At 38.2% G+C, this 21,820-nt stretch overlaps 1 long non-coding RNA gene across 2 annotated transcripts; it reads left to right on the plus strand.

Annotated features, from left to right (window-relative positions):
- Positions 1–8,177: 8,177 nt before the first annotated feature.
- Positions 8,178–10,993, plus strand: LOC110881289. 2 transcript variants are annotated; one of them, XR_004865214.1, is made up of 5 exons: positions 8,178–8,334; positions 8,734–8,792; positions 9,737–9,877; positions 10,508–10,601; positions 10,689–10,993. It is a non-coding gene; the product is annotated as an uncharacterized LOC110881289 (long non-coding RNA). The 2 variants fall into 2 exon arrangements; XR_004865215.1 differs by having other exon boundaries at positions 9,756–9,877.
- The last annotated feature ends 10,827 nt before the right edge of the window (positions 10,994–21,820 follow it).

Raw genomic sequence — 21,820 nt, forward strand, 5'->3', positions numbered from 1 at the left:
CCACGCCCCCGTGCTCACTGGACACGGCCCCGTGGTGGGCAATAGAAGCTTCTACAAGTTTGTCTTTTCTGCTGCTTCTTGGGCACGGCCCCGTGCTGGCTGAGCACGGGGCGTGTTCAGGCTTCTGATTTCTCTTCTTTGCTTTGGAGGATGCCGTTGAGGGTTCGGGCAGTCTACTTTTATTCCTTTTCTTGTATTTATGCTAGAATTAGTTGCCTTTTTGCTTCTTTTGTTAATTTGAGCTCATTTCATCCTGAAAATACAAAAGGAAGACAAAAACACTCTTTTTCCAACATTAGAACTTAAAAAGGGTTAGTTTTATGCCTTAATTGATGTGATTTATATGTTGCATTTTACACACATCAAATACCCCCACACTTGAACTTTTGCTTGTCCTCAAGCAAAACTCTTTAAATGTGGCTTACACTCCCAAATGGAATGGGTAGAAGAGAAGGTTTTTGGCTTGTCATAGAGTGTCGGGAATCCAAGATCTTTTTGGGCTTTATTTTTATTTATTTACAATCCTATTCGTTATGATTTATTTAGAACATTTCATAAGATAGATTACTTACTAGGGCATAGCATGCCTTTTTAAAATTTCATCAATATACAAGTTCACATACCTCACGGGAGAAATCACTCAACACTTGGCCGAAGGTGTATTTTTTTAGTGAATCACTCGAGAGCGGCATGGAACTTACTCCTTCCATAGGCTTGCCAAGCAATCAATCCTCCTCCTTTTTAACTTTTATACCTTTGTAAATATTAAGAGAACTTTTTGGGTGAAGGGTTAGGCTTGGGCTTAAAGGTGGGTGGTTGGGTTAGTGGTTAGTAAAAGGGCGAAAAGCGTAAAAGCGTCGGTTTTCGTAACACACTTTGTTTTTAGTGACTTTTTATTTTGAAGTATTTCTCAAACAAGCTTTTGTTTGTATAGCTTTGTTTGTTTTTAACTTCATCATCATTTTTTTTTTGATTAGTCACATAAAAGAACGAGCTTGCGAAAAACCAAGCTTGTTTCTAAAATAAAGGGTGAAAAATAAAAAGGGTTTTTGGTGGGTAAAAAGGGTTTAGGGTAATGAAATGAAAGGTTTAGGCTCAAAGGGGTTAACTAGGGGGATTTTGGGTAGGTGGTAAAAAAAATTGAAAAATAATGGTGTAGAAAGAAAAATGGTTAGTCCTAATGCCTCCATCATTTACTTACTTGGGTTTAAGTTGGTAAGGACCGGGAATGAATCGTCGTGGCAAGTTCTAGAGTTGTAAGAACCAAGCGGCTATTCACACAAGAAACGAAAAATGAGCATTTAGTCTAAAGATGTAAATTTGTATGCTCAATAAAGGCTCAAAACTCACTTTTGTGGGAATGGGTTTTTAATGTGATCAAATATATATAATCGAATTTTAACTAGACTTGTTATGCCTTTTCATAATTTTCTTATGTTGGTTCTTGTTATCACGACGTTCTCGGTTGTAAATTTTATAAAAATATAACCTTATTAATCTTGTGATTCCTAACTTAAACTTTAGACAAGTAAAAAAAATGAAAAATTTTTGAAAAAATTTGGGGTGTTTAGCGGTTCCAATAGAGTTTTGTGTAAGGCTTGTTGTTAGGACTTGCAAAATTTCAAAGTGTTAGTCCCCCCCCCCCACACTTAAATTACACATTGTCCTCAATGTGTCCCAAAAATAAATTTTTAGGTTGATTGGATGTGTAATGTGGTGTTAAAAAGCAAAGATTTAGGTTACTGGCAGTCTGGACACGGCCCCGTGGGGACCGGACAGGTGCCAGTAACAAAAATTGAAGAAATGAGACAGAAGCCTGGACACGGGGGCGTGTCTGGTGAACACGGCCCGTGTCCAGTTACCTGAACTGGGCGTTTCTCTGCAGGTGGCTCAACACGGGGCCGTGTTGGTTGAGCACGGCCCGTGTTGAGCCTTCTGTGATGAAGATTTGTGTCGGGTTGCTCCGTTCTTTGTGCATGGGGCCATTTTTCTCGTTCCCTTTTTCATCCATTACCACCACGAGTGTGTTTTATTTCTTATAAACCATCAAACCTTAGAAACCATCACTTCATTGTAAACGTAGAGAATTAGATATAGTTTTAAAATAACTAAAAACTTAACTAAATAACTAGGGGGATACATGAGGTTATCATAAAGGGTTCTACTTATTTAAGAAAATTTCGGGAATAGTTTCCCGATGTAGTAAGACCTTTAGCCAATGGTTCCTCGGTTATTTTTCAAAGCCACTCTTCTATCTCCCTTGGAAGGAAGAAAGCGGCTTCATTCTCCTCAGCGGCTTGAGGAGGAACACTCACCGGGACTCCTTGCACCACCCTTTGCTGAGGCCCTTGGTGCATGGCATACCATTCGGCTGGAATGATGACCTCGGGCACTACATTCCACGCTCTTTGGGTTATTACGAGAACCAAAGGCGGGGAGGCGAGAAGGTTTAACCTCTGGTGCAGGAGGTTCACTTCTCGAAGACAGCCTTCCAACCCCACCGTCAGATGATTAATACGGTCCACTAACGCTTCTTCTACTCCCGTCATTTCGTCTATGGCCTCCCTTAAGGCGTAAACGTAGTTCACTAGGGAGTCTTCTGCTGTGGACGACCTTCTCCCTTTTCGGTTATTTCTTGAAGATGATCCGCTAGTTCTGCTGGCCATTTTTTGTGAAAGAAACCGAAGATAACTAAACTTTTGCAAAACAGTACCTCGAACACGGCCCCGTGCTCGCTGAGCACGGCCCCGTGTTCAGTTGTCTGCAGGATTTTTGGCTAAGGATTCTTGGGGTTTTAAATTATTTTCATAATTTTTAACTGTGGTTTAAGCTTAGATAATTTAAAACAAAGTTATATAATTAACTTCAAACAAGAATCTGTAGCAAATAATCTTACAAACTCCACATAGAAGGTTGGAATCATGGAGTTTCCAAGCTTCCATGGAGGAGATGTTGAAAAATTTTGAAAGAAGGGGAAATGGACAAAAGTGGAAGGGACAAGATGGTCCTTGGGAACCTTCTTTTAGCATTTACCTAGGATGGTATATGTGAAGATCCCAGGAATCTCTGTCTAGTGAAGTGGTCAAAAATGAGCAGGAATCAGGCTGCATTTAAAGAAAACGACAGCACGCTGGACACGGCCCCGTGTTCGCTGGGCACGGCCCCGTGTGCAGAGAAAATCCTGACACATTTTGTCCGTATTCTGACAAAATCAGCAGAGAATCTTCTAGGTGAGCACGGGGGCGTGTTGACCGGACACGGCCCCGTGTCGAGAGGCTGTCTTATGGAGTTTTGTTGCTCCTAAGGATTTTATTTATATCGGGTGGTTCTTGATTTGTTGGGACAACCCCAAAGTGCCGAAGATACCTTAATTGTCCTATACTAAGGCGAGAACGCAAGAGGTTGTTGGTGAGGGTAATTCCTATTTTCATTCTAGGTGGACAAGTCCAACCCTTTCCCGGGCTCTCGTTAAAGAAGGTGTATGCCGAATCGCTCAGGTCTATGTATGCACCGAACGAAGTCGATGGAGAGTCCTTCACGGCACAATCGGCACAGGGACGACTATCGTCCAAGTCTTTTCTAGGTATGAAGGTATTTTCGGGAGCAACGAGGTTGTCGGAATGCGGTTCCAACATTTCCTCATGGTCATCGTCTTGGGGCGGATCAATAAAATCCTTCCTAAGTTCCTTTGACCAATTTAGAATTAGTTCTTCTAGTTGAAATAACTCGTCAAGGAGCATTTCCCCTAGAATATCTGGCTGGGCGCATTCGAGGGAGAGATAGTGCTTATTTTTATTTTCGCCCCTCTTAAGGTTATAAGGAATCGGTGGGTCTATATAGTGGGGCCTATAATTTAGAAAATAACATTTTAATTCTTCATGTTCGCCTCCACATAATTGACACCACATACCATAAGAGTGCCGAAAGTAAAAAGAATTACTATCACTCATGTTTCTGTCAGAAATTACCAACCGCCGGGATCTAACGGTTCTGTTTTCAGTAAGAGAATCTTGGGCACGGGGGCGTGTTGAGTGGACACGGCCCCGTGTTCAGCTTACAGTCTGACTTAAAACAGGATTGCCAGTTCCAATGATTGAGCACGGGGGCGTGTTCAGCGGGCACGACCCGTGCTGAGCTCTGCAGAAGCTGAAAAACTAAGAAAATCCTAAAAATTAAAAAGAAAAATAAAAAATATGATTAGGCCGTTGATTCCTAACTTTCTTAAAATCCTTGTGTCCCTGGCAACGGCGCCAAAAACTTGATGCGTGTGTAGTGTGTATATAATTTAGATATATAATTAAGCCCTTTTTACACCTTTAGCCAAGTTTAAAATTTATAAAACACGATATTCACTAACACTAAACACACATATGGGCAAGTGCACCCATCGTGGACGTAGTATAGTGTTGGTAAGATACCGAGGTCGTCCAAGGACACAAGAGCTTTTAGTACCGGTTTATCCTCAACGTCTAATCAAATCAAAAAGTTAGAAAAAGATTTTTAAACTAAGAAAATAAAAACTAACTAAATGCTGAGAAATAAAATAAAATAAAAACAGATAGACAAGATGAATCACTTGGATCCGACTCGTGTATTAGTATAACCTTTGATTATTTTCGCACTTTTGCACTTGTTTAAGAGATTATCTTAGTTATTGTAGTAGGCCCCTCTTTTGAAGGCGACGTTACCCTCAACCCAGTAGTTTGAGTCAGCAAGGATACAATCCTAAAGGGTTGGATTATTGGAAGATAATGAATTAAGTTATTAATGCAAATTATGGTAGGCCCCGCTTCGGTGACGTCACCCTCGGCTAAGTAGTCTGAGTCAGCAGGGATACAGTCCTAAATAGCCGGGTTATAGTATTAATAGTAGTTAACTTATGAGGGGGTCAAAGAGTTTGGATCCCCGCCATCCAATACCTATGGGTATTGAAGGAGATCCTACTAAATTTGACCCAGGTCCCTTGCAGGACCTCTAAACGCTGAACAAGGGCAAGACCCTTACCAAACCGTTCCCTTAACCCCCGACCAGGTAGCCAACATACCTCCATATAGACCGTGGAGATATGAATGGTGAAAACCTTTTATTTTATATAGACAGTAAAATAATGCCAAGACACCACGGACAAACGATAAGGAAAGATCACCTTCAACATAAGCAACTAGTTATTAAAGTCATTAATACAAAACCAAATAAAAAGTGCAAAAGATTAAAAATAAAAAGTATTATACTAAACACTTGTCCTCACCAAGTGATGTAAGAGACTTAGGCAAACATGGCCTTGATTGTCGAGAACTCTTACTATCAATCTTGGATCCCGAGACGACTCACACACTCTACGATGGACAATGGATGATGGTGGTGGATGATGGTGTTATGGTGGTGGTGGGTGGTGGATGAAGTGTGAGAGAGGTGGTGTGCCAAGGGATGAGATGGAATGAAACCAAGCACTCCTATTTATAGGCTGAACAGAAGGCTGGGCACGGCCCCGTGTCCGCTGGACACGGCCCCGTGCCCGTCTGACACTCTCTCTCTTCATTAATTGTAATTCGCAATTACAATTAATGCGCCTGCTGTACTTTCACCACGCCCCCGTGCTCACTGGACACGGCCCCGTGGTGGGCAATAGAAGCTTCTACAAGTTTGTCTTTTCTGCTGCTTCTTGGGCACGGCCCCGTGCTGGCTGAGCACGGGGCGTGTTCAGGCTTCTGATTTCTCTTCTTTGCTTTGGAGGATGCCGTTGAGGGTTCGGGCAGTCTACTTTTATTCCTTTTCTTGTATTTATGCTAGAATTAGTTGCCTTTTTGCTTCTTTTGTTAATTTGAGCTCATTTCATCCTGAAAATACAAAAGGAAGACAAAAACACTCTTTTTCCAACATTAGTACTTAAAAAGGGTTAGTTTTATGCCTTAATTGATGTGATTTATATGTTGCATTTTACACACATCATTTAAATATGCGGTGCCGGTGGACGATCAAGCTCGATAAAGAACCGAACACAATCAAGATTCAAGCTTCCGCGAAATGATTCGTCGTCATGTTTTTTTTAAACGACAAATGTTTTATGAAATGTTCACTACAACAAAAATGGCTTTTTAGGACCTTTTCTGTGGGACGCATGTAAAAGAGGGTTCTAAAAAACTATTTAATAGGACTAATGAACTCTTGGGGTCCTTTTATAATATACTCTACTAAACCGGTGTCCTAAAAAACTATTTAATAGGATGGATGATTTTTTGGGGTCTTATTATCATATAACTTAATAGGACACTTAACTTGTAGATCCTAATAAAGTACTTTATAAGACATTTAATTGTTAGTGTCCCATTATGTGGTACTGTATTAGGACACTTGATCATCTGGGGTCCTATTACAACATAACTTAATAGGACACGTTGTAGTTAAGTCATAAATGTTCAGTGTTTTAGGACCCTTTCTAGTCGAAGTCATATTAGAACTTAACTTAACAGGACACTTGACAGTTGGGTCTTATAACTATAAACTTTATAGGACGCTTAATCATTGTGGTGTTATTATAATACACCGTAATAGGACACTTGATATTTGAGTTATAAAACATTAGTTTTATAGGACGCTTATTCGTTAGAATTCTATTATAATATAACTTAAAAAGACACTTGATACTTGGGTCTTATAAATTTAACCTTTATAGGACGCTGAATCATTGTGGTGTTATTATAATAAACTGTAATAGGACACCTGATATTTGAGTCATAAAACATCTGTTTTATAGGACGCTTATTCGCTAGAGTTTTATTATAACATAACTTAATAGGACACTTGACACCAGAGTCTTATAACTTTAACCTTTATAGGACGCTTAATCATTATGGTGTTATTATAATACACCGTAATAGGACACTTGATATTTGAGTCGTGAAACATAAGTTTTATAAAACGTTTATTCGCTAGAGTTTTATAATAACACTAGGTTATTGACCCGTGATTACACGGGATGGTGGTAAACAAACAATAATTTTGAAACTAAAGTTTCATCATTCATCCTGCTACATTCATTTCCACCCTGGGTTGTGGTTTTCTCTGGTGGTGAGTGGTAGTGGTAGTGAGTAGTGGTGGTGAGTGGTGGTGGTGCTGGTGGTGCTGGTGGTGCTGGTGAGAGGTGGTGGTGGTGGTGGTCGGTGGATGGTGAGTGATAGTGGTGGTGGTGGTGAGTAGTGGTGGTGGCCGACGGTGGTGGTGATTAGTTATGCAAAGTTAATCGAAAAATTAATCGAGATTAGTTGGTGATTAATCGATGCCTAGTCGGGAATCAATCTATGTTTTTATTTTTATTTTTTGGTTGAATAACATTATAAATGCATAATCTTTAATTACTGATATTTTTAAAATGATGTCTTATATTCTATACATTAAATCGTGTGGAGGCAGTACAGTTTCTGGGGGAACGCTGTAATCAAATCTGACCAACCCAGCGCGTGCCCGGTTAAGACAACGTAGTCCGGGCAGATCTTGACTAGGGTCACTGTTTAAGCGGTGTGACATTGAGTCTCAAAAAGAAAATCACCGTTCAAAAAAAATATAAAATATAGGTAACCCAAAAATAAAACTTACGAATATTTATAAACATCCCAACTAAAATTGTATAAACATCCCAACTAAAATTGTATAAACATATATTTCATTCAAATATATGTAATAATTTTTAGTTAAAAACAAAATGAAACTCACAATTCATGTTAAGATATAAAATACACCATTACTACAAATGAAATCAACCCAATAGTTAATTACGTATTGATTGTAATTATTTTAGAAATAAATTTTTACCTTAAAAAGACACGAGCAAGTTGTTAGATTAAAAAAGTGTAAAGCCCATGGCTTTATAGCCTAGTGACATGTTAGGAGTAAGATAAGTATTTGCGACCAATTGGTTCTGTGTTTGATTCCTACAAGAGAGTTTTCCCATATTTATTGGGTTTTCTTCTGAATTGGTGTATAGGCATTATGTCTAGTGGATATGGATATGATCGGGTGGTTCCGCTGGTGGCACAATTATACTCCAGTGGTTCGTTAGTAATCCAAATTTAGGGTTAAAAAAATAAAAAAAGTGTAAAATTAAAGATGATTCTTTTCAAGAAACAAGTCAAAAAGTTCAAACCCCCAAATTATCTTTTACCAAAATTTCGTTTCCCAACCGAAAACTTTCGTGATGTGTCTTTCACTTTCCCTCCCCTCCTCCTCAACTTCATTTATTGTTTATAGGGTTTCATTAGGTTTTTAGTTGTACAATCGATCGTCCGCCGTCCGCCGTGGGCAACGACAATAAAGAATGGTTTGACGTCTCCGATCTTGGTATGTTCACATCTTGCACTGAATCCACTGTTATGCCAGGTTAATTTGAAATTTGCTCTTTTAATTTGGTTAATCTCGCAGCTCTTAGTGCAGACGATCGAGTTGGGCTAGTAAACGCCTTAAAAGTTGTTTTTTTGGGTTTCTGATTTATATTATCTATACTTGTGTATAATCTAATTTAGGGTTTTTGTTGTATGTTTTGGCTTAAATCTATGTTCTTGTATATTGTCTGATTAGCTCTTCAGTGCGAACGATCGGGCTGGGCTTGTAAACGCCTTTAATAGTTTGTCATATTGTTGAATGTGTATGACGCATGTACAGATAATGAGTGGATCATTGTTTTCTCTTTGTTTGTTAAGCTTATATGTTTTTTTTTATTTGAACTTCACCATATGGCAGCAAAACCCCTTAAACTGCTGCAGTTGCAATGATGGAGAAGAAAATGGACATGCCATTAGGTACAAACAACATGCACCTTGTTTTAGTTGATATTATATTTTATCCTAGTTGATTATACCTGGACCTAAGATTTGTAAGTCTGTTTGCTGCTAGATGATATTACCAAAATGTCTACGAACATAAGCTTCATTAATAAAGACAAGAAGCATAGAACTTTTAAAGTATCTTCTTTAGTTCTTGAACTGAAGGTAACAAGAAAAGTTATATTTGATTGTTCCCCCATCAAATTTTAATGGAAATTATAATCTGAATCATAGTTGATGTCTGATACATCTTTTGATTTGCATTCTGATAACTTCTTGACGAATGTACAGTCTTGAAACAACTAGTAAAGCTATAAATATAATGCTCTGATTTTAAAACATGATTGTATAATAAGGATTAACGTCATATATGTTACATCAATCCTAAGCTGCAAACGTTATTCTCTGATTATTGTTTTAAATGCAACAATTGTTGAGTATATGACATAGTTGTCAAAAGTGACCACGTTGTGCGCCTAGGCACATTTTCTGGGCAATGCGCAATCAGAGCGTGTCCAGTTCGTCGACAATGAAGGTGCCACTTTGTTGTGTTTAATCCGTAATTTTTGGTTTAACATCTTTGATGTTTTATATATCCTATGGTTTTAAATGTTACATAAAGGCCTCTTTGTTTTTTAAAATCTTGTCATTAGTTCTTTACAACTTCACTCTAGTCCTTGCACTTTAGTTTTTGTCAGCTTGAATACCCTATGTTCATTTAACTTTAAGACGAGAAGTTTATTCAATTTGATATGAAACTTAAATAGACCAATTAATCTTTATAGTTCACTAAAGTTATAATTTAGCATTATGGTATTCAATTTTTTATTATTACATTCAAGTTATGCTTATTTTATTTAAGAAAGTGTTAGTTTTAGTACATAATAATTAATATATTTTAATCCTTTTTTTCTTTCAAGTACTCTTTTTTCTCCTCAGGCCCATGCTTTTTTGCAACTTGCGTCTAGGCCCCAGGCAAAGCCTATGCACCTTGAGTGCGCCTAGCGCCTTTTCCTATGTGATTCGTCGATTTGTTTGTTTTGAAGTCACGAGATTTTGAGGTAAACTTTTGATTTATTTATTTCTATTATCATGAGGACTGATTAAAGTTAACTCAAAATACAACAGCATTTGAAGTTTTGAAATTGAACAGGAAAATTGATTGGATGAATACTAACATGTACAAAATTCCAATTTCTAATTTAAAGGATTATTTTAGTGTTATTAGTTAATTCAGAGTTACAATCTATGAATACTGGATTTATGCAATTTGTCCTATAGTTAGATTTCTACTACTGTATTGGAGATTATATATGCGACTATTGTTGTGATTCATTTTTGTTTCGTTGTTTCATGGCATGTTGTTAAACGATTGATGATTATTTGGATCATGGACTGTACAGTAGTAGAGTAGTCCATTATTGTGAGAAATTTGACCTGACTTGACCCGAAATTTTAACGTTTGATAGTGGGAAATTTGATCATTGAAAAAAAGGTGAACCCATCGGAGAAAAAAGTTATGGGTCCACCACTGCTCAATTTCAAAAGACTAATGATTTAGATGGTGAAATGACATCATTTGTGGTTCTAGCACAAGGCTTAGTAACCAAGGGTGTTTAGGGTATCAGTTGAATTTTTGAAAAGGTTGAATCTTGTAGGATAAACATTCTCATTTTCTCTATTTTCATTAGGTGATGGCAACATGTAATAAACCAATTCAGAAAACTGGAGGCAAAAAACACCGAGTCCTTTGGTTGAAGAGCTTAAGCTGATGTCAAAGAAGAAGTGATTTTGCCTTTTATTAATTGCTCTTACATCTTTGATAAGTATGGTTACGCGATCTATTAATTTAACAATAAATATTAATTTCAGGTTGAATACAGTGAGTTAGCTGATGTGGCAATACTAAGCGCAAGGAACGACCATAAAGTGTGATATATGATTGCTAAGAAAGATTTAACACAAGGATCATTTTACTTGCAGGAAGACTGTGAAAGACTTGGAATTTTTATTTAAGCATCTGTTGGTTTTAATTTTGTATGTTTGGTATATAGACTTAGTTTGACACTTTTTAGACATTTGTTTGTAAAAAATGGAATGTTTGAAACACTAGTGAACTTTAAGTGAATTGATAATAATATGCTTTCTGCCAAAAGTTTGTAGCGGCAGACAAAAAAGGTGCCACTAAAAGGCTTTAGCGTCACCGCTTCTAATGGTAATTTTTTTTGCCGCACATTCTTATATGAGTCTTTAATGGCACTTTTTTGGTTTTTTTTGGCACTTTTTGTATGCCACTAGACGGCCTTTTATTTGTAGTGTAAATTAATTTTTAAGAACGCTTTTATGTGTATCAAAAGATTAAAAGTAGGTAATCACATATTAGAACATTGTAAAAGTGTCCTAATATGTTCATTTTAGGACGCTATTTAAGTTGTCTATAGACATATTATGCAACCATAAAATTGGTTTCATAATCTTATTTGGTATATTAGGACCCTTTTCTTGGTATTAAATTAGCTATAAGTTATATCATAAGGGTCCTATCAATTAATTTATAAGGACGCTTGTAAGTGTATCAAAAGATTAAAAGTATGTAATCACATGTTAGAACATCGTAAAAGTGTCCTAATATGTTTTTATTAGGACACTATTTTGGTTGTTCAAAGACATATTACGCGACCATAAAATTGGTTTCAAAATCTTATTTGAGATGTTAGGACACTTTTTTAGTTTCGGGACTTATTACGACCCCTTTACATGAAACGCTTTTACCGTTGGTCCTATTAAATGAAAGGTCCTATAAAATAGCATTTTAGGATGCTTTTGCGCGTACTAAAAACCTAGTTTTCTTGTAGTGGTTGAATTGTGTTATTTCTTAAAGTTTTTAAGAAATGCATATTTTGTAATGTATGTGTAAACATAATTAAATATTTATAAATGAAATTTATCTGAAAATCGTATAAATGAACTAAGGGTCTTACAGGCAAGTGCACCCATCGTGAGCGTAGTATAGTGTTGGTAAGATACCGAGGTCGTCCAAGGATGTTGGACTCTGTATTCCCAAGACACATATTAAATTGATGTGGCTAGTACGTTATGATCCAAGTCGAGTCATACCCAATAACAAGCTAGACAAACACTTATAATATTTATTTATAATATGATCATACAAATAAATATTAACACTTATGATATTTAGAAATTGGTTTTCTGAATAATTGCACTTGAGAAACTAATAAATTATATGGATAACTTATTTTGAGAGAATATTTTATTTTGTTATTTAATGGGTTAAATACATAATAAAAGTTGTATAAGTCTTATAACATATGGTGTTATATTTTATAAAAGTTATAAAATTGATATGCGCAAAATGCAACATATAAATTATATCAATTGTGACATAAAACTAACCCTTTTTTAGTACTAATGTTGGAAAAAGTGTGCTTTTGTCTTCCTTTTGTATTTTCAGGATTAAATGAGCTCAAATTAACAAAAGAAGTAAAAATACAGCTAAATCTAACATAAATACAAGAAAAGGAACAAAAGTGGAATGCCCGACCCCTCAACAGCATCTTCCCAAGCAAAACTAAGAAAACAGAAGACTGAACACGCCCCGTGCTCAGCGAGCACGGGGCCGTGCCCAAGTAGCAGCAGAAAAGACAAACCTTTAGATGCTTCTACTGCCCACCACGGGGCCGTGCCCAGCGGACACGGGGGCGTGGTCAACTTCCTGCAGGCGCATTTATTGTAATTGTGAATTACAATTAATGAAGAGAGAGACGAGGATGGACACGGGGCCGTGCCCGAGCTTCTCTTTAGCCTATAAATAGGAGTGTTTAGAGCCATTTCAACTCATCCCTTGGCACACCACCTCTCCCACACTTCACCCACCACCCACCACCACCATAACACCATCATCCACCACCATCATCCATTGTCCATCATAGAGTGTGTGAGTCGTCTCGGGATCCAAGATTGACCGTAAGAGTTCTTGACAATCAAAGGCCATGTTTGCCTAAGTCTCTTACATCACTTGGTGAAGACAAGTGTTTAGTGTAATACTTTTTATTTTTAATCTTTTGCACTTTTTAATTGGTTTTGTATTAATGACTTTAATTACTAGTTTCTTATGTTGAAGGTGATTCTTCCTTAACGTTTGTCCGTGGTGTCTTGGCATTATTTTACTGTCTATACAAAATAAAAGATTTTCACCATTCATATCTCCACGGTCTATATGGAGGTATGTTGGCTACCTGGTCGGGGGTTAAGGGAACGGTTTGGTAAGAGTCTTGCCATTGTTCAGTGTATAGATCCTGCAAAGGACCTGGGTCAAATTTAGTAGGACCTCCTTCAATACCCAAAGGTATTGGATGGCGGGGGTCCAAACTCTTTGATCCCCTCATAAGTTAAACTACTATTAAAACTTTAACCCAGCTACTTAGGACTGTATCCCTGCTGACTCAGACTACTTAGCTGAGGGTAACGCCGCCTTCAAAAGAGGGGCCTACCACATTATGCATTAATAACTTAATTAATTATCTTTCAATAATCCGACCCTTCAGGATTGTATCCTTGCTGACTCAAACTACTGGGTTGAGGGTAATGTCACCTTCAAAAGAGGGGCCTACTACAATAACTAAGATAATCTCTTAAATAAGTGCAAAAGTGCGAAAATAATCAAAGGTTACACTAACACACGAGTCGGATCCAAGTAATTCATCTTGTCTATCTGTTTTTATTTTTATTTTATTTTCAGCATTTTAGTTAGTTTTATTTTCTTAGTTTAAAAGAACTCTTTTTCTAACATTTTGATTTGATTAGACGTTGAGGATAAACCGGTACTAAAAGCTCTTGTGTCCTTGGACGACATCGGTATCTTACCAACACTATACTACGTCCACGATGGGTGCACTTGCCCATATGTGTGCTTAGTGTTAGTAAATATCGTGTTTTATAAATTTAAAACTTGGCTGAAAAGTGTAAAAGGGCTTAAAATATATACCTAAAACATATATACACTAACATGCACATCAAGTTTTTGGCGCCGTTGCCGGGGACACAAGGATTTTAAGAAAGCTTAAAATTGACGGCCTAATCAGTTTTTCAAAACCTTTTTAAAATGCGCGCACATTTTTCTGCATTTTAGTTTAGTTTGCATTTACAGTAGCATGAACACGGGGCCGTGTTCACTGAACACGGGGCCGTGTTGCATATTTTTAGTTAGATACCCAGATACAGAGTCTGAACACGGGGCCGTGCTCACTGAACACGCCCCCCGTGCTTAATGAGACCAGTAACTTTTATTAAAACGCCCAGATACAGACCCTAAACACGGGGCCGTGTCTACTGAACATGGGGCCTTGTCCAGCTTCTGTTTCCATCTTTATTTTTGTTTTCTGGTCCCGAGACTCAGTTGTGGTCTGTTGAGTGATTCCTATGGATCAATACTCAGGAGGGTACAACTACACCTATGAGGAGGATGATTATATGAGAGACTATTGCAGTAATTGTGGAAACCCGCACTCGGTACAATATTGTAACTTATTTCAACCATCCAATTCATACAACTATTATGAGGAACCCAGGTACGAGCCATCGACTTCATACACATCCTATGAAGACCAAAGGTATGAACCTTACCCCTCATACTCATATTTTGATGAACCAAGGTATGAACCTTCATACTCATACTTTGAAGAGTCAAGATATGAACCACCACCTTCATATACTTATTATGAGGAACCATGGCGTGAACAACCCACCTCATATGAGTACTATGAAGAACAAAATTTCGACCCTTATCCATCATATGCTTACGATGAAGAACAATGGTGTGAACCATCTACTTCATATGGGTACTATGTGTCACACCCCTTTCTGCGGCGGAAGCACGAGGTGTGATCATGAAAGGATCTCATTGCATACGAAAGGTAAACATACTATATGCTCATGAAAATAACTTCAAATACCATAATTTGAAACATACGTTTAGCGTTTACATCGCTAGGTCACATAAAACATTGTCTTAAAAGTTTACAACATTATTTAAAGATAAACATAAGCGACATCCAAGAGCATAAGTAAGACCACGCGCACATCCATCCTAGTTACCTGAAATACATGTGAGTTTTGGAAAAAAAAAACGTCAACATAATGTTGGTGTGAATTCATGCAGTTTTGTATTTCACGTTTGTATACTTTGTATGAAAACATAGTTTGTGAATAAATCAAGTTTTCATATATATAAATCCAGTTTCATGTGTACACCACGTACTCATGTATAATTCAAATTCTTCTTGAGTACCCCACGTACTCAAGTATAATTCCCATTTTCTTGAGTACCCCACGTACTCAAGTATCCATCAAGTTTTAGTATGGTATGAAATTTTATGTAAATAAGGTATTCCTGTAAGTATCAGGATTGTTAATGGGTTGCAAAGCCATTAACATGTGACACGACATAGGAAGTCACCAAACCTTAGGCATTTAATTGGTATATTCTGAGACACAAAAGCACTACTCAGTACTCGCCCTCACCGAGAGTGTGGCTGCCCGGCACCCGTTAGATCTAACCTTTTGTTTTGCGGTCTAGGTATATTGTTGATTAATGGTGCTTCTGTACCCTATTCATGACACGATTCCTCGCATCATTTTTCATAGCGCATCCTACTTGGTATTCGTTTCTCACCAAGCGCGCTTCGCGTATTCTTATATCACATCACACTTGGTACTCGTTTCTCACCAAGTGTGTTTCTTGTATTCTTATATCGCTACACACTTGGTACTCATTCTCACCAAGTGTGCTTTTTTATTATCATACCATTTGTTAAACATAAAAATATTTGTAACATGTATTTCACCCCCGAAGTTATAAAACTGAAAACAGTTAAGAGAAAAGGGGGAGCATGAACTCACAACTTTGCGTTCCTGTGCGTCGTAAACTTCACCGGATTTGCTTAATTAACGTCGTAACCTATACGCGTTTTCTTAACGTTAGTCACTAGACTTGCATCGCACAAGTACAGTCACTCTCTTTTGTGTATATATTCTTGTGTTAAAAATATTTTATATTTTTAACTAAGTATCTTACTTATATTATTTTCTCTAAAATTAATATAAGTATCTTGTGTTTTGCACTTTGCACCCGAATTACGTATCTTGTATGATGTATGTGTATTTTTAAGTCTTAATACGCTAGCACGTATAACACATACTATATCCACTTAGCACAAAAGTTGGTGATAAAATAATATATATTTTTCTCTCAAAAATATACATACTTATATCCATTTTTATTTTTGAAGAAATCCTCATTTCTTATCACCAAAAATTAGGGAAACCTTGGTAATACTCTTAAATACATTTTTAGGGAATAAGTTCTTCAAAAACTTATTTTTTTTTTCTAAGTGTCAAAATTTATAAAAATTTTGACAGAGTTTCCCCTAAAAATGGAGGTTTCCCATGTTTTCAAAACATGTGTTTATTTTCTTTTAAATCGTCAACAATCAACATCAACAATTATCAACACTAATCATCAACAACATTCACTAATTACTCCATTTCATGAACTTGAATATTTACAAAAATGTGTAGTAATTTACTAGCACATTTAGCAAGTCTTGTTATCTTTATAAATAAGTTTAATTTCTTAAAAACCTTATTTTTAAAGAATATGAAGTTTCACAACTTCTAGTCGGTTTTTATGAAAATTATTTCTTTGTTAAAACTTTTGTTACACAAGTGTCCACACACTTGTTTGTTCACAAAAACACCTCTAGTTCATGAAAGATTCGGTTTTAAAACATGGTTTCGTCTTACAGTTGGTCTTTCGAAAATACCACTTGTAGATCTTTAGATCTATTAGTTTAGAACTTCATTTTACAAGAAAAATTCCTTTTTACACAAGTTCATGATTCATGTGTAGTAGAGTTTCACCCTTTAACCCTTGTTTCTTTCAAAACATCCTTATGTCATGATCCATGATCATGACCAACCCGGGTTAAATGATGATCCGAGCTACCACAACATAGATCGGGTCCAAATAACCACACAAATCAATTACTACAACATTTACACAACATATGAGCTTTTAACCATCATTATTAGTGTTTTTAGTAGACTTTAATGCATCAACTTGTAAGATTTCGAGTTTTAACCGTTACATATCATATTAACCACTTCAAAATTGTTCAAGAATGTGATTTAAGCAACATACCACTAGCTCGAGGCTAGGGAAGAATCTAGACGCAAATAGGGTGGATAAAAGCAAGAGAATGAGGTCCTTCGCTTTCCGTTTGCACCAAGCCTCCTTATACGGGATCCTTGATACTTGTATGGACTTGGAATGTGGTGATCAAAACCGAAAAATTGATGGATTGAGAGGGGGTGTTTGGCCGTAGCTTTTCTAGAGAGGGAGAGAGGGAGAGAGTGGAAGTGTGGTGATGAGGAAGATGGAGTGATGGAATGGTGGTATTTATAGACCTTCCATATAGCATATTCCTAGCATATTCCTGGTATATTCCTGGCATATTCCTGGCATATTCCTGGCATATTCCTGGCATATTCCTGGCATATTCCTGGCATATTCCTGGCATATTCCTGGTATATTCCTGGCATATTCCTGGCATATTCCTGGCATATTCCTGGCATATTCCTGGTATATTCCTGACATATTCTTGGCATATTCATGGGTTTTCTGCGTTGTCTGCGTTTTGCAGTGTAAGCACTGTGTCGCGTAGGAACTCACGGTACGCGCTTAAACTTGAAAAATAACGTTTTTAAGCGTTTTAATTTATTTTTCAACACGAACCTGATTAAAATAAAATATTAATCATAACAGAATATTTGTGGGATTAAATATTATCCGGGCGGCCACCAACGTTCGTTTCGCAGTTTTGTCGTAATTAGTTCTGCACTTAAAGTGTGTTTCGGGTGCCTTTTAGTGCGTGTTTTAGCTTTCGTAACGACCATAAATTAAACCCTGATATGTACTCTTGGGTTTTAATGTACCTTTGTCGTAGGACCTACACCTAGGCCTCAATTCTAATGTCTGACTGCTTTCTGCAGTTCCGTTGACACAGTGTGTCTTACCGGTGAGTTTACTAATATTTCTGACGCAGCGCTCTCGATTGCATGAAGCAATATTTTGTAGTATACAACGTGCATGAATTCACTTGCTTAGCATCTAATTAGTCAATGTTGACATCTAAGCACATAATTGCAGTCATTAAATAATAATTAAAGTGTACGGAAGTTACCGGTTTTGTGCCAGTTGTCACAGTCTCCCCCCGTTAAAAGAATTTCGTCCCGAAATTCAGGATGAACTAACACTCGCAGGAGTCTCTTTGAATAGGTGGGGATAATTTTCTTTGAACTGGTCTTCGCGTTCCCATGTGTATTCGGGCCCATGCTTAGAGTTCCAACGTACTTTGACAAGTTTCACACTGCTCCCCCTGGTCTTGTTGACTTTCCAGTCAGTAACCTCGACGGGTTGTTCTGTAAATCGGAGGGCGTCATCAATATGCACTTCATCCGCAGGGATGATCACGTTTTCTTGTGTTGGACTCTTCTTTAGGTTAGACACATGAAATGTATCATGTACTCCATTAAGCTCTTCCGGTAACTCTAACTTGTACGCCACGGTACCAATTCTCTCCAAGATTCTGAATGGTCCGATGTATCGTGGATTCAGCTTCCCCCGCTTTCCGAATCTGGCTACGCCCTTCCATGGTGAGACTTTTAACAACACCTTGTCTCCCACCTCGAATTCTAAGGGTTTTCGTTTTTGATCAGCGTAACTCTTCTGTCGATCTCGAGCCGCCTTAATGCGCTCTCGGATCTACGCAATCTTGTCGGTTGTCTCTTGTACTAGTTCAGGACCAACCATACGCTTGTCACCGGCGTCTGCCCAACATAGGGGTGATCGGCACTTGCGGCCATACAGAGCTTCGAACGGCGCGGCCTTTATGCTTGTATGATAACTGTTATTGTAGGAAAACTCAACCAAGGGTAGGTGAGTATCCCAGCTGCCGCCTAGATCCAAGACACATGCGCGAAGCATATCTTCCAATGTTTGTATAGTCCGTTCGCTCTGGCCGTCTGTCTGAGGATGAAATGCCATGCTTAGATCTAGTTGAGATCCAAAGGCTTCCTGAAATGATTGCCAGATCCTTGAGACAAAGCGTCCATCTCTGTCTGAAATAATAGAAATAGGCACTCCATGACGTGTCACAATTTCTTTCAGGTATATTTCAGCAAGCTTTCCAGTGCTATCTGTGACAACCCGGATAATTAACGTTAGCATTGCTTGAAATCCCACAACTTTTAGCGTGTGTCTCTATGTTTATCTGCTTATGATTACGTGTGTTTAACTGATTTAGAGAACCAACTCTTAGCACATAAATGAGTCTAATTGGATCACATTTAGGCATGGGCTTAGTAAAACCCAAATGGGATTGACATGGGCCATATTGCGTGATATGTATGTTTGGGCCGCAAGTTTGATTGGGCTGCATTTCTCTTAATTCTGGCCTGAGTAAAATAAGCCCAAACCGCCACCACCTTGCCCCTTTATGTTGGCAGTTTTGCCATTGGATTCGGCAGCCCAAGTTCATGGGTTAAAGCCCATTATGTCGGCCAAAAGGATTAACAGCCCAAATGTCACACCCCCAAAATCCACCTGCGGATGACACCCGCTTCGGGGGCGTGACTGACCAGGATCCAGCCACCAATTATATCGAATAATTAAGTTGATAACAAAAGTAATACTTACTAACCATAGGATTAGCAAATATCAAGTTCAGAGTTTAAGGTTTTAAGTTCAAACAGTTAATAAGTAGCGGAAGCAAAAGTAAAGTAGTTTAGACAAAGTTCATATTTCAAAATAAGGTAACACCCAACACAAGGGTGAACAGACACTACACATTCCCAAGCTGCAAGCTCCTTCGTCACTGGTTACCTGCAAAGCATGCAGTAAGGGGTCAACAATAATGCTGAGTGAGTTCACTAGTTGTCCAGTTTTAATTACCAAAAACTTTGTTTCACCGGTTAGTTTATCCGTTTATACATGCCCTGGGGAGCTACCCCAAAAGTTAGCGACTAAACTGTTTTCCAATACCGAACACTAGGTAACCGTTGCGTATCCGCAGGATGCCCCGATGTCAATGTTCTATCATCATTGACGAATATCTGAGTACATTAGTTCACGACCGTCCCAAACCAGGGCACGGTGTGAGGCTGGTAAACACCTTAATAGCGCTATCAACTAATAACCCGCTCGCCTAACCCGGCGACTAATCGGTATTTGTAGTAGGGACTTGAGTGATAGAGTTTCGTTTAGTGCCGTTAGTTGCAATCCGTATAAACAGTAATTAACCAAAAGGTTTCCCAATACCCGGGAAGGAAAAGTAAGTTTTGTTCCCAATAACTAGGGAAGGTATGTAAATGGTATCCCCTTTTACCAGGGGATAGGATTGTTTTAGTCTCGTGTCCCAAACCACCGGGACGCATGCTTTTAAGTTGTGAACTCACCTTGGGTTGCTCGGTAGGTTTAGGTTACTTGTCAATCACGTTGGTCACCACGTCCTAACATGGTTACCGGTATAGGTCAGGTTCGGTATACAAGCATTCACGTAAAACACCTACTGGCACATAACATACATACAGATAAACAGTCATGGGGTTATTGGGCCGGCCTAAACAATTAAGCAGTCCACAGCAACACAGAATTCAGTCAACAGATAGCCCAAGTCAACACAGAATGGCCCAATAACCAAAATGGACAGCCCACTCGCAACCAGCTGGTCTCGAGTCGCAACCAGGAGGTTTCGGCTTGTCACGCTGTGGTTGCGAGTCGCAACCGTGGTCTCGAGTCATTACGTTTTGGTTGCGAGTCGCAACGGCGTGATCTCGAGTCGCAATCTCGTGGTTTCGAGTAGTCATGCAGTGGTTGCGAGTCGTAACTGCGTGGTCTCGAGTTGTCATGCCTTGGTTGCGAGTCGCAACGGCGCAGTTGCGAGTCGGAATGCTGTCATTTTCATGTACACGTGATGATGCAGATATGACAGTCCAAATTGTACCAAGAATTCAGGCCCATTTTAGGAAACAACCAATAATATTTCACTAACACTTTGCCTAATCTGAATGCTAGTAAAGATAGATCAAACTTTGCCATTTTTAAAACCTTCAAACCATATTCAAACAAGTTCTTCTTATGTTCATAGTTTTTCTAGGGTTTTCATGCCAACATAAACACATATTTATGAACCGAAAATCACATATTTTGACAAGATCATGATGCTAAACAAGAAAACATACATTATATAGCCGAAAATCTTATGCTAAACATCATCATTCTTGCAAGAAACAAAGAAGCATAGTGTAGTTGGCTATGAACACTTGTAAACTACCAATATCATATCATTTTAGTCATGTTAACACATATTCACAAACTTTACAAAACAACCTAATAATCATGCATAGACTACTAACCAACCATTTCTTAGTTCATACAACATACATACATCTTAAACACAAAAGAAAACACTAACCGGTTATGAAAAGGGGGAGCCGAAAACAAAGAGAAGAGAATGAGAGAAGATGAAGTGTCCGAGTGATCCGAGCTTGACCGAGTCCTTGTCCGAGATCCTTGCTTGAACCGAAAAGGGGAGAAGAGTGGTGTTGTTGTGTGGGGTTTCTTGTTGAGGGAAAAAAATAAGAGAAGTGTGTTGGTGTAACAAATGAGGGGAAATGAGGGAAGTGGGGAAGGTGGGGTATATATACAAGGGGCGTTTCGGGTTGGGCTTGGGGGTTTCGGCCCAAACCGGTTTCGGCTCAACGGCCCACTCGAGACCGAGTGGCCCACTCGCAACCGCCCGGTTGCGAGTCATGGTCTCGGGTCGTGGTTCCGGCTCTCATACACATATATATATATAATACATACATACATCACATATCATGCAAAAATCACGTTTCCATTTAATGTTTCCATTTAATAATATTTA

This window comes from Helianthus annuus, chromosome 8, assembly GCF_002127325.2.
Source record: "Helianthus annuus cultivar XRQ/B chromosome 8, HanXRQr2.0-SUNRISE, whole genome shotgun sequence".
In the NCBI taxonomy this organism is placed as follows: Eukaryota; Viridiplantae; Streptophyta; class Magnoliopsida; order Asterales; family Asteraceae; genus Helianthus; species Helianthus annuus.